General features: G+C 39.9%; 1 long non-coding RNA gene across 1 annotated transcript; it reads right to left on the bottom strand.

Annotated features, from left to right (window-relative positions):
* Positions 1–231: 231 nt before the first annotated feature.
* Positions 232–1598, bottom strand: LOC144574692 (uncharacterized). The gene is made up of 2 exons (XR_013518279.1): positions 897–1598; positions 232–578 (listed from the first exon to the last, which is right to left on the bottom strand). It is a non-coding gene; the product is annotated as an uncharacterized LOC144574692 (long non-coding RNA).
* Between the last annotated feature and the right edge of the window lie 8141 nt (positions 1599–9739).

The raw sequence follows: 9739 nt of genomic DNA, 5'->3' as shown, positions 1-9739 counted from the left end.
TGAGTTACAATCACAGCGCAACATGTAAAATAGACATCATATTGTAATTTATGGACTGGTACAATATACATTCCACTTTAGCAGTACAGGAATATGCCCACCAGTAATTTCATCCCAGCTCTGGTATGTACTGACTTGAGAGTTAGAGCCTTGGCGGTTTCATTTAGAACTTTTAGGCAACAAACTAGTAAACATTGAATGAATACAAGTCATTTTTCATCTGCATATAAGTGAAATGCTAATTTTCCATTTCATAGCTCAATAAATACAATACTCAAAATTCATTCCGCACTTCGTAATTCAATAATAAAATGATAGAATTTACTTAGGAGCTGTTTTACTCTTTTCCACAAATCCCAATTAGGGCATTTGCCATGTGCTTCACAGAATCATGAACAGCTCTTGAGTTCCACCGAAGAACATTCCCGCCACCCAAAAGGAGAAATAGAAAAATGTAATGCATCATCATTTCTATATTCCCAATTGAACAAAATGAAATCAGCTCACTAACTAATCTATCAACTGTACTTCTCTCTTCCCACCAGCGATGAAAATTTTCAAGATTGATCAAACAACACCTGAAAAAATAGGGTATAAATGAGTTAGCATACAAACAACAACAAATCAAGATTCAAAAGGAATTATTCCATCCTGCAAACTAATCCTTAAAAAGTTTCTGATACCAGAGTCATATGTTACCAGGTCCATACAGCACAGTCATACAAATTAATTGGGAAATATGAAGTTTCTGGTACCAGGGTTATCAGGTACATACCAGAGCCATTCAGTCATACAAATTAATTGGGAATTTGTACGCTTTTAAACAAACAAAAACTAAATTATACAGTTCCAACTATCTAAAAAGAAGAAAAGAAAGATGAAACTTTATTACTGACCTCAAAATTACATAATCTGCTTTGTTTTTAGGATCGAGATCACCACCTCAAGAACTTGGAAGGCAATGATGGGTCTCACATCCAATTTCCCCATAAAAGGGGGTATGATATCTCCAAAAATTGCAATGAAGGGGTCACTTAAATCCCTAAGAGCTGAAAAAGGTTGTTTCTCCCAATTTATATTGGGAAACCAAGTTAACAAAACTCTTATTAGCAACACCTCTCTAAAGAGGCAGAGCCACTTGGCGAACGCAGCTATGGCAGCGTTGATCGGCGGCCTGAACATCTCCATCGTCGTCGAGAGGGAGGACGGCGAGATGCAGGACGAGATCGCGGTGGTCAAGGCTGAGAAGGTGGTGGTGAAGTTGGAAACGCTGGGAAAAGCGGCGGCCGTGGCGGCGCAAAGCGGGGCTAGGCGTAGGCGTGAGCAGCGTGCACGCGGGGGTAGTTTTAGGGTTTGGGTCTCGGGGTGGAGAAGGTGAAAATGGATACGGTTTGGTGCAGAGCTTGGATTACGACTAGGGTTAGGGTTAGGGTTAGGGTTTGGGAGGCAAAAGAGGAGAGGTCGAGAGAAGGTGAGAAGGTTTTCCATGGTTCGGTTTTTGGTTTCTCTCCGTTGCTTGAGAAACACTTAGTCGATAGGATTGGGAGGAGGATTAATCGACAACAAATTTTCGATTAGGTCCTTGTATAAATATTTAACCAGCTACCTGCTTCTTCGACGCTTCCCAACTTATATCAAGGAATTCATATCACCTAAGGTATCATAATATTTCTGTTTAGATCCTAACTGTTTGATTAGAATCAGCACGAATATTGAAGGATCCCCATGCATTCCACCTCGGGCCGGATTGAGCCGGATTCATATTGGACGGTCTGAATCCAAACAGTAATATTATGTTACCTCAGGGGATACGGACTCACTTATAAGAGTGCTTGTAAAAATCTTTTGTTTTTAGAATCAAGTCCATTGCAAAAAATTGTGTTAATGCCGCCTCGCCCTCTCGGTGGATTCTGCGTCGTTGTTCTCTATAGATTTCCATACGGTGGTTATAAGAAAACCAATTATTTGACCCGTTTCGTCTATTAACACACTAAGAGCATCTCCAATAGATGAAGAAAAGGAAGCCTTTGTAATGGATCAGGTATTTGGATCCTTTGTTGCGACAAGGTAATAGACTTCTCTGTTATGTAATTCTACACTTTATTGTTGTTAGTTTGTTACCATAGTGACAACTTAATAGTTCGGGAAAGGTTCGGCAGAGTCAAAAATTCGTGATTCGGGTATAATTCGAAAATAATTCGGGAATAATTCGTTTTTGTAAACACCAAATTAGTATAATTCGGGTATAATTCGGAAATAATTCGGAATGACTTATAAATTTTGCAATTTATATTAATAAAACAGATTTCCTTTTAAAAAAAAAATAGAAATAGAATCAAATTATAAGACAATAACTATAGCAATTCACCAAAAATTAACTTTTATTCCTACCATATCCACGTGTCTCATTCAAAATTAAAATTATATATACATCTGCTAACTTTTTTTCAAAAAGCATGTCTCACCCCCACGTGGTGGGCCCCACTGCTATGCAAAGTAGAGGAGAAATAGCTCACAACTAGCCTTTTTTTAAAGGAGAATTGGGACCAGCAGAGAACGCGAATACTTTGAATAAAACACGAATAGTTTGTAAAATTCGTAAATCTCGCAAATTATTCACGAATCACACGGTAAAAGTTCGGTCAAGCGAATTATACGCTGTTCGGTTCGGTAGTATCAAGAAAACGTTTTATTCGCGAATAAAATGCGAATGTTGTTACTATGGTTGCTACTATAGGGACATAGTACGCGAGATATTCACATTTTTTTGACATTTATGAACGGAACTCCGAATAAAAAGAAAAAAAAACGTATAATACATTTTATTCGTAAATAAAATGCATATGAAACACAAGTCAAGTATTATTTGCGAGAAAAATGCCAAAATTGCTGGGGTTTTTTTTTTTGGGAGATTTTTTTTTGGCTTCCTTGTTGTACCAAATCATTCCTGAATTATACTCGAATCACGAACTTTTGAACTCGTCGAACCGAACCCGAACTTTTCATTTGTCACTATGGTTGTTAGCTTGGTAAATAAATGACTTGTTAGTTGTAAAGAATTATCTACGAGCCTAAAAATACTGCTATTAACGAACAATTCCGTCAAGTAAAATTTAACTTAATTTCAATACCAATTGACAACATAAAATTAATTAATTGAACAGTGCATTTTTTTGAACAATTGCTCACTAGTCACTACATAAGATGTGCAACACAAATAAACATTAATAAATGCAACTAAAAATCCGAACTCGGTGTATGGCTATTAATGGCTAACCAATTCTAGCTACATTTAATATACAATTAGCACACGTTGTGTTTTAGCTCTCTCTCTCTCTCTTGAGTAAATAGTGCTTTAGTTATATGTAGGGGTGTACAAAAATATTGTCGACTCACTTGACCCGTTTGATCCGACCTGTATTTTACTGGGTCGGGTACGGGTTAGATTTGACAAACCCGTTACTCTGAATAGGGTCATGAATTTGTTCTTAATAACCCGTTTATATCCGGACCCGACCTCAAATCTACATTTCTACATTTTTTTTTTGTCTTTCTTGCATCGAGGTTACCATTCTCTTCATTAATAAAACAATGTGTAAGGTTTGATAGTATGATATTCAATTTTTTATGCTGCCATGTACATTGGAATTTATTTATTCTATATGTTTGCACATGAGTTGTTTGCAAAAATGCTGGCATGTACATTTTGGATATTTTTTTTTTTATGGATGTTATATGCTAAATTATTTCTATTTTATTTATGTTTGTCACTTTTATTTGTACCTGGTTTTAATAAAAATAGTAAAAAAATATATAATAGATTTTCGATCAAAATTATAACCCGTTTAACCTGTTTAACCCGCATAACCCGTATATACAAAAATAGATGGGTTGGGTTGGGTTAGATTGGGTTATGGGTGGGTCAAGTAAAGAATTTTTTTAATCCAGTGTAATCAGATTGAATTCAAATTTTAATAAAATATCATCGACCCGCCCGTTGTACACCCCTAGTTATATGATTATATCGTAAAAGTAAGACCTTGCTATTTCAAAGTCGGTCCTGTAGATTGAAAACGAATAAACAATACATGTTTAGCAACTAAACATTCATATAATGTAATATTTTATGTCTCTAGCTTAGGGCAAAGACGCATTTGTTAGATGTCCTAATTCTCCTGTAAATTGAAAATATTTATTTTTATCCTTTAAAATTTTTAATTTTTGCAAAAATTAGAATTATTAGTTACCTTGTAAAATGAAACTACCCCTGTGATCGGAAAGGGATAACCCCGCATAAAATAAGAAATAGAATCAGATTTCGTGTCGCGTTTTTGATCAGAAGCGGAGGCGACAAAGGAAAAGAGAGGAGTTCGCGCGATGTTTTTCCTTCGAAATCCCGCTGGAAAATCCACGCCAAAACAAAGGAATTTGGCGAGAATTGTACGGAACCGGGTGAAGAGATGCAAAAAGCCTTCCTTCTTCTCTTGTTCACTTCTTCTTCCCGTTCGCTTATTCTTCCTTTTTCATTTGCCAGTTTGCTCCGACTAAGTGTGTTTTTAATTAGTTCTTCTCCTCCACTCTTCTTCCTATCCACTGTCAATATCTTTTTTTTTGTTCTTTTCGATCTCTTACAAACTCAAACCTAGAAGCTGTTAGTTTGTAATAATCTAGAAGTCAATAATACGATAATTTATCATAAAGCTTTGTTCATGAATTGAATGTTTATCATTTTGTTGCCTTGAGTATTATTGCATTTATGGATCATTTCGAGTTCATGACTGAAATTGTGAAACTCCATAATATAGAAGATATATACTCTTAAATAGTCACTGACCAAGGTAATTAGCAGGAACACTAATTACCGCGATAAGGTTAGTATGTGGATTAAAAGATGGTTAAGTTTTACAAACCACTTGACACGAGATGTCATTTTAATCACATAGATACATGTTCTAGGAACATGGTATTTGACAGACCCCGAATGAGACATTAAATAGAATTGTGTTCGTGTCATTTATGTTTTCATTCAGTGTCACGTTCTAAAGTATGAGGTATTTATCGTTCCCACTGAGAAATATGTATGTGTGATTGTTATCTACCGCTGTCCGTAAAAAACAGTCATAACGGTAGCATTCCCATATGTATAGCTTAGCTGAGGAAGTGATAGTCTACCAAGAATACTATTTGTCCCTCGTACCTCTATACGAGCTATAGCATCACTGGGCCCCTTGGTAGAGTTAGATTATCTTCATGAGGTATAATTACAAGAGTAATTATATTTGATAATCTACTCAAGATCAAGAAAAGATTCAGTTAGCAAGGATGACACGCATCTACCTTGAAACTGATCTGATAGCTATGAGACAAAAGAACTGACACAAGTAAATAGTTTACTGGATCGTGATATTGTACAGTACAGCATCATTTGTGTAATTGGATGGTCTTGATGTGTTGCCAGATACCACTCATGATTATAGAAGTTAAAACAGTTTTAACTCTGTTTACCAACATAACACAGATCCTATTGGGTCACACCATATAGGAACTACTCAGAGAATCTTACTGATTAATTATAAATTGATTATAATTAATATTAAGATGGTTATAATTAATTATACGTGATATAATTAAATTATAAATGTCATTTAGAATGACAAGCAGAAACAACGGTTAATTTATAAACGTACACGTTACGTTGTATAAAAGTTACCTGTTCGCGTGAAAGCGCAACGCAAGTTTCGGTACGCTTGGGAGCGTACCTTTTAAAACCGCGGTTACACCTTCCGATTAGGGTTGCAAGTGCACAACCCTATCGAGGAGTATAATCGGGTATCGATCCACAGGGACGGTTCCTTTATCTAGATATTTACTTATCTCGACTAAAGACTAGAAGTGAGAAAGAGGGAGTTTTGGTACTTAATTTTCCTAAAGAATCAACTCAAGCAATCAAACAATGCAATAGAATAGTAAATGTGCAAGGAAAAGTATAAACTGTGTTTTGATTTGGGATAAAAGACGTTTCAAGGGTTTCAGACTTCATCTCTGATTTGCCTCTAGTGGTACGGGTCTTACCAAGTTGGTACGGCTAGGCTGCACCAACCTGGTCCGACCAAGCCGAGTGGAGCTTGGTACGGGTAGGCCGCACCACTCTTGTAAGACCCGTACTGATGTACCAGTACAGAGCTTACAAGTTCGAGTTGATGCATTTCTTGCTGGTACCTCGTATTAAACTCTTCAGAAATGTTCAATTGACCATACCTAAGGTTCCTAAACCTCAACTCTCGTTTGTTGGCTCAAGATCTAGGTTTTGGAGTCAATTCTTCACCTTCTAGGGTTTCTAAACCTCAACTCTCGTGTTTTGGTCCAGATCCTCTAGTTGATTGATTGGAGATCTAAGGTATCCTCTAATCTGTCAATTAGGGGAGAATTCAACCTTTCGGCTTCAATTCGAACAAGTCTACCTAAAGGGATTGGTTTGGTTGAGAGAAAGCAATGGTCACATGACCTTGTTAGGGTTGATCTACCACTATAGGCACACCATATGCAATCACAGAGAGACAAAGCAATCAAGACAAGCAAATACACAATCAATTCAATCAAAAGAGTTCATACAAGATCCAAATCAAGAAAAGCAACACAAATCAAGAAAATCCATCTACAAACCCTAGAAACAATGATCTACTACTCACAAGTCATGGATCTGTCCAGAAATACAAGTAAAGAGATAAAGAGAGGCATGATAGAACTAGATCGAAGATCGGATGTGGAGAAGAGGTTGATCCGTCGATTTTCGCCTCTTCTTCTCTCCTTGCTCCTTTGCTCTCTTTCTCTGAGCTCTCAATCTGGAATGGAATGGAATCCCCCAAAATGGAGAGATCCCTCGCTTTAAATAGCCTCTGCCAAGATTTGAATTCTGTCAGGCGGCATCTATGTACGGCCCGTACCAAAGTGGTACGGCTAGGCCGTACAAGATGGAAGGGAGGCTGGATCGGCTAAGTCTGGTAAGGGCCGTACCAAATCTGGTAAGGGCCGTACCAAGCCTGGTAAGGGCCGTACCAGAGAGTCCAAAAACGCCGTTTCTTCGTGTATTTTGCTCCAATCCTGCAGAAAACAAACAAACTCTCAGCAGTACCAAATTCTAAGGATATATCAATGAAATGCACGTGATTTTGACAATTTAAAACGTGAATTTGGTACGAAATCAAGTCAAATATAGGCTAAATATGCGAGGTATCAAATTCCCCCAAGCTAAACCTTTGCTTGTCCTCAAGCGAAAAGATTCAAATCTGGTTTGAAGTTAGACAACTAAACGTAAATGCAACTACAAATCTAATTGTGAAAACTTACGTGAATCTGCTATAGTCAAGAATTTCTAGAATGATTTCAGTTGTGATTTGGACATCCCTTTATAAACCTTAATTCACTCCACCAATTGGTCAATTGGACTTCATATTTTGAGATGCTTCTAATGATTGTAAAGACTACATAATTAGGTTTGATTGAAACAATTTTATTCTTTTACCGAGTCTTTGTCTTTATTCATGGTGATTTTAAACTTCCCCAAGCTTGAAATAAACTTGGGTAAGAAAATTGCGAACGACGTGTGTTGGTACGAGTAGAGTTCTTTTTATTCATTTTTTTTTTTTAGGTTGGGAGGCGAGCTCAAAGGCGCCTAATTCATTTTGAATCAGACTTATTGCCAGTACTCGCTTATTGCTCCTCTTTTCATTATTTTTTTTATTTCATACCATGAATACACACATCCATTGGTATTCATTCATACCAACGGATATTCCAAACTTTCTTAATCGAAAATCTCAATTCCTAAAGGCACAGTTCAGTTTATTCAAATAATTTTGTTCGATGCAATCCTAAATTTTTTTTTCATTTTTTCAATCATTAAAAACATCTCAACCTAAGCAGTTCAACAACCAATCATGGGTTAGTTCCAATTCATTCAGGGCTATCCTAATTTCAACTAAAAATGTTTCAAAGTAACTCTTAATTCTAACAGTTCACGCAAATTTTCACCTAACAATGCAAGAAAATACGAAAAAAAATGCAAGTAAAATAACGATAAAGTAAACATGTCCTACATGCAAATGTCTCCCCCCAAGCTTAGCCTGAGCATTGCCCTCAATGCTTCAAGACATAAAGATAAAGGAAATGTAAAAGCTCGGGTAAAAGAAAGCGAACCTGAGAAGTCTAGGGGGGTGGGAGGTCAGGCCAGTGGCCGTGGTCCATGAAGAATCGCCAGTCAGTCATCTGTATACTCTGGCGCTGCTGAGCCACATCTGCCTGAATGTCAAAAATAGCGTCCCCCTGAGCGGTCTGAGTCTCCTGGATGGCGAGCTGAGACTGGAGCAAGCTCGACTGAGTCTCCTGGATGGCCAGCTGGGAGGCCTGAATGGAGAGCTGGGTGGCCTGCATGGAGGTGATGAGGGCGTACATCTCGCGCATGGTGGGCTCATGAGTGGGACCAGCTGTGGAAGTGGACGGTCCAGCCTGAAATGTAGAAGTGGATGGGCCAGTCTGGAAGGTGGAAGGAAATGGTCCAGGCTGAAATGTGGAAGGCCCAGCACCGAATGCGGAGGTGCCTGCGGCAGGAGATGGGAAAGGTCCCTGCGGGGAGAAGGGAGGAACCTGACTAGGAGATAGAGGCATCTGGAGTGGAGAGTGAGGAAGCATATGCTCATCCTGATCCTGGACGGGTATGTCGGGCATCTCCACATCGTCCGTAGGTGGTGGTGGTGGTGGTGGTGGTGCGGCGAGGCCCTGCTGGATACGAGGGGGACGGGTGAACAGCCAGGTGCGCCGGTCGTCAAAGGAGATAGTGACCGGGAAAGGCATGACATAGCTGGCATGGTCACCGATGCGCCATGCCCAAACACCTCGTCCATCCCGTGCTGCGGCTGGCTGGATGAACTTGTAGGAGTGCAAGGCAGTTAGAGTGAAATAGCGGGGGCCCTTGCACTCCTCATCTCCAATGATCTGAACACCCAGTCGCTCTGCGATCAGCGTGACGTAGGCGGAGATAGAGACAATGCCACCAACCTTGGTGGCGCGCTGGAGACCGAGCCAGTGATGGATCATCGCGAGCATCAGATCGGGCCGCTCGAGTGCATCGTCAGGGCGCAGCATATGATCCAGCAACTGCAGATCCTCGACATTGGCACGGGTCATCGTCTCACCACGTGCAAAGAAGGTACCACCGAGGATCCGCAGTATACAGCGGAGGACGGGATGTGGGACATTCAGCTGCTTGAATTCCGGGTTAAATGCAGAGCCCGCTTTCTTGCCAGATATCAGCTCCCAGAAGTGGTTGCGATCTAGATCCTCAGAGAATGAGATGGAGTCAGTCGTCGGGTTTGGTGCAAAACCAAACCACTCGCGCAACTGGGAGAGCCAGACACGGTGAACCACCTGACGAAGACGGAACTTGATGTAAGGAGTATCCTTCTTGTTATACCTGAGCTCCAGAGAGGAGAGGAACTCAAGGGTGAGACCCGAGTATCCTCTCTGGGTGATGTTCCAGAAGGAAGGGGATATCCCAATCCGACTGGTGAGACATATGAACTCCTGATCAAGTCCCATAGTCTGGAGGGCCGAGAAGTCTACAATCCGAGTGTTTGTAAACTTTCTCTGACTGAGGGTCTGGTGGAACTGCGCTGCGCGCTGGGTGGAGTCAGAGACACCCTCATCAGTGCCGTAGGAGTTGGAAGCATGATCACTGGAGGGT

Source organism: Carex rostrata, chromosome 23, assembly GCF_964058835.1.
Source record: "Carex rostrata chromosome 23, lpCarRost1.2, whole genome shotgun sequence".
Classification (NCBI taxonomy): Eukaryota; Viridiplantae; Streptophyta; class Magnoliopsida; order Poales; family Cyperaceae; genus Carex; species Carex rostrata.
This window is presented reverse-complemented; position numbering and strand designations above follow the sequence as displayed.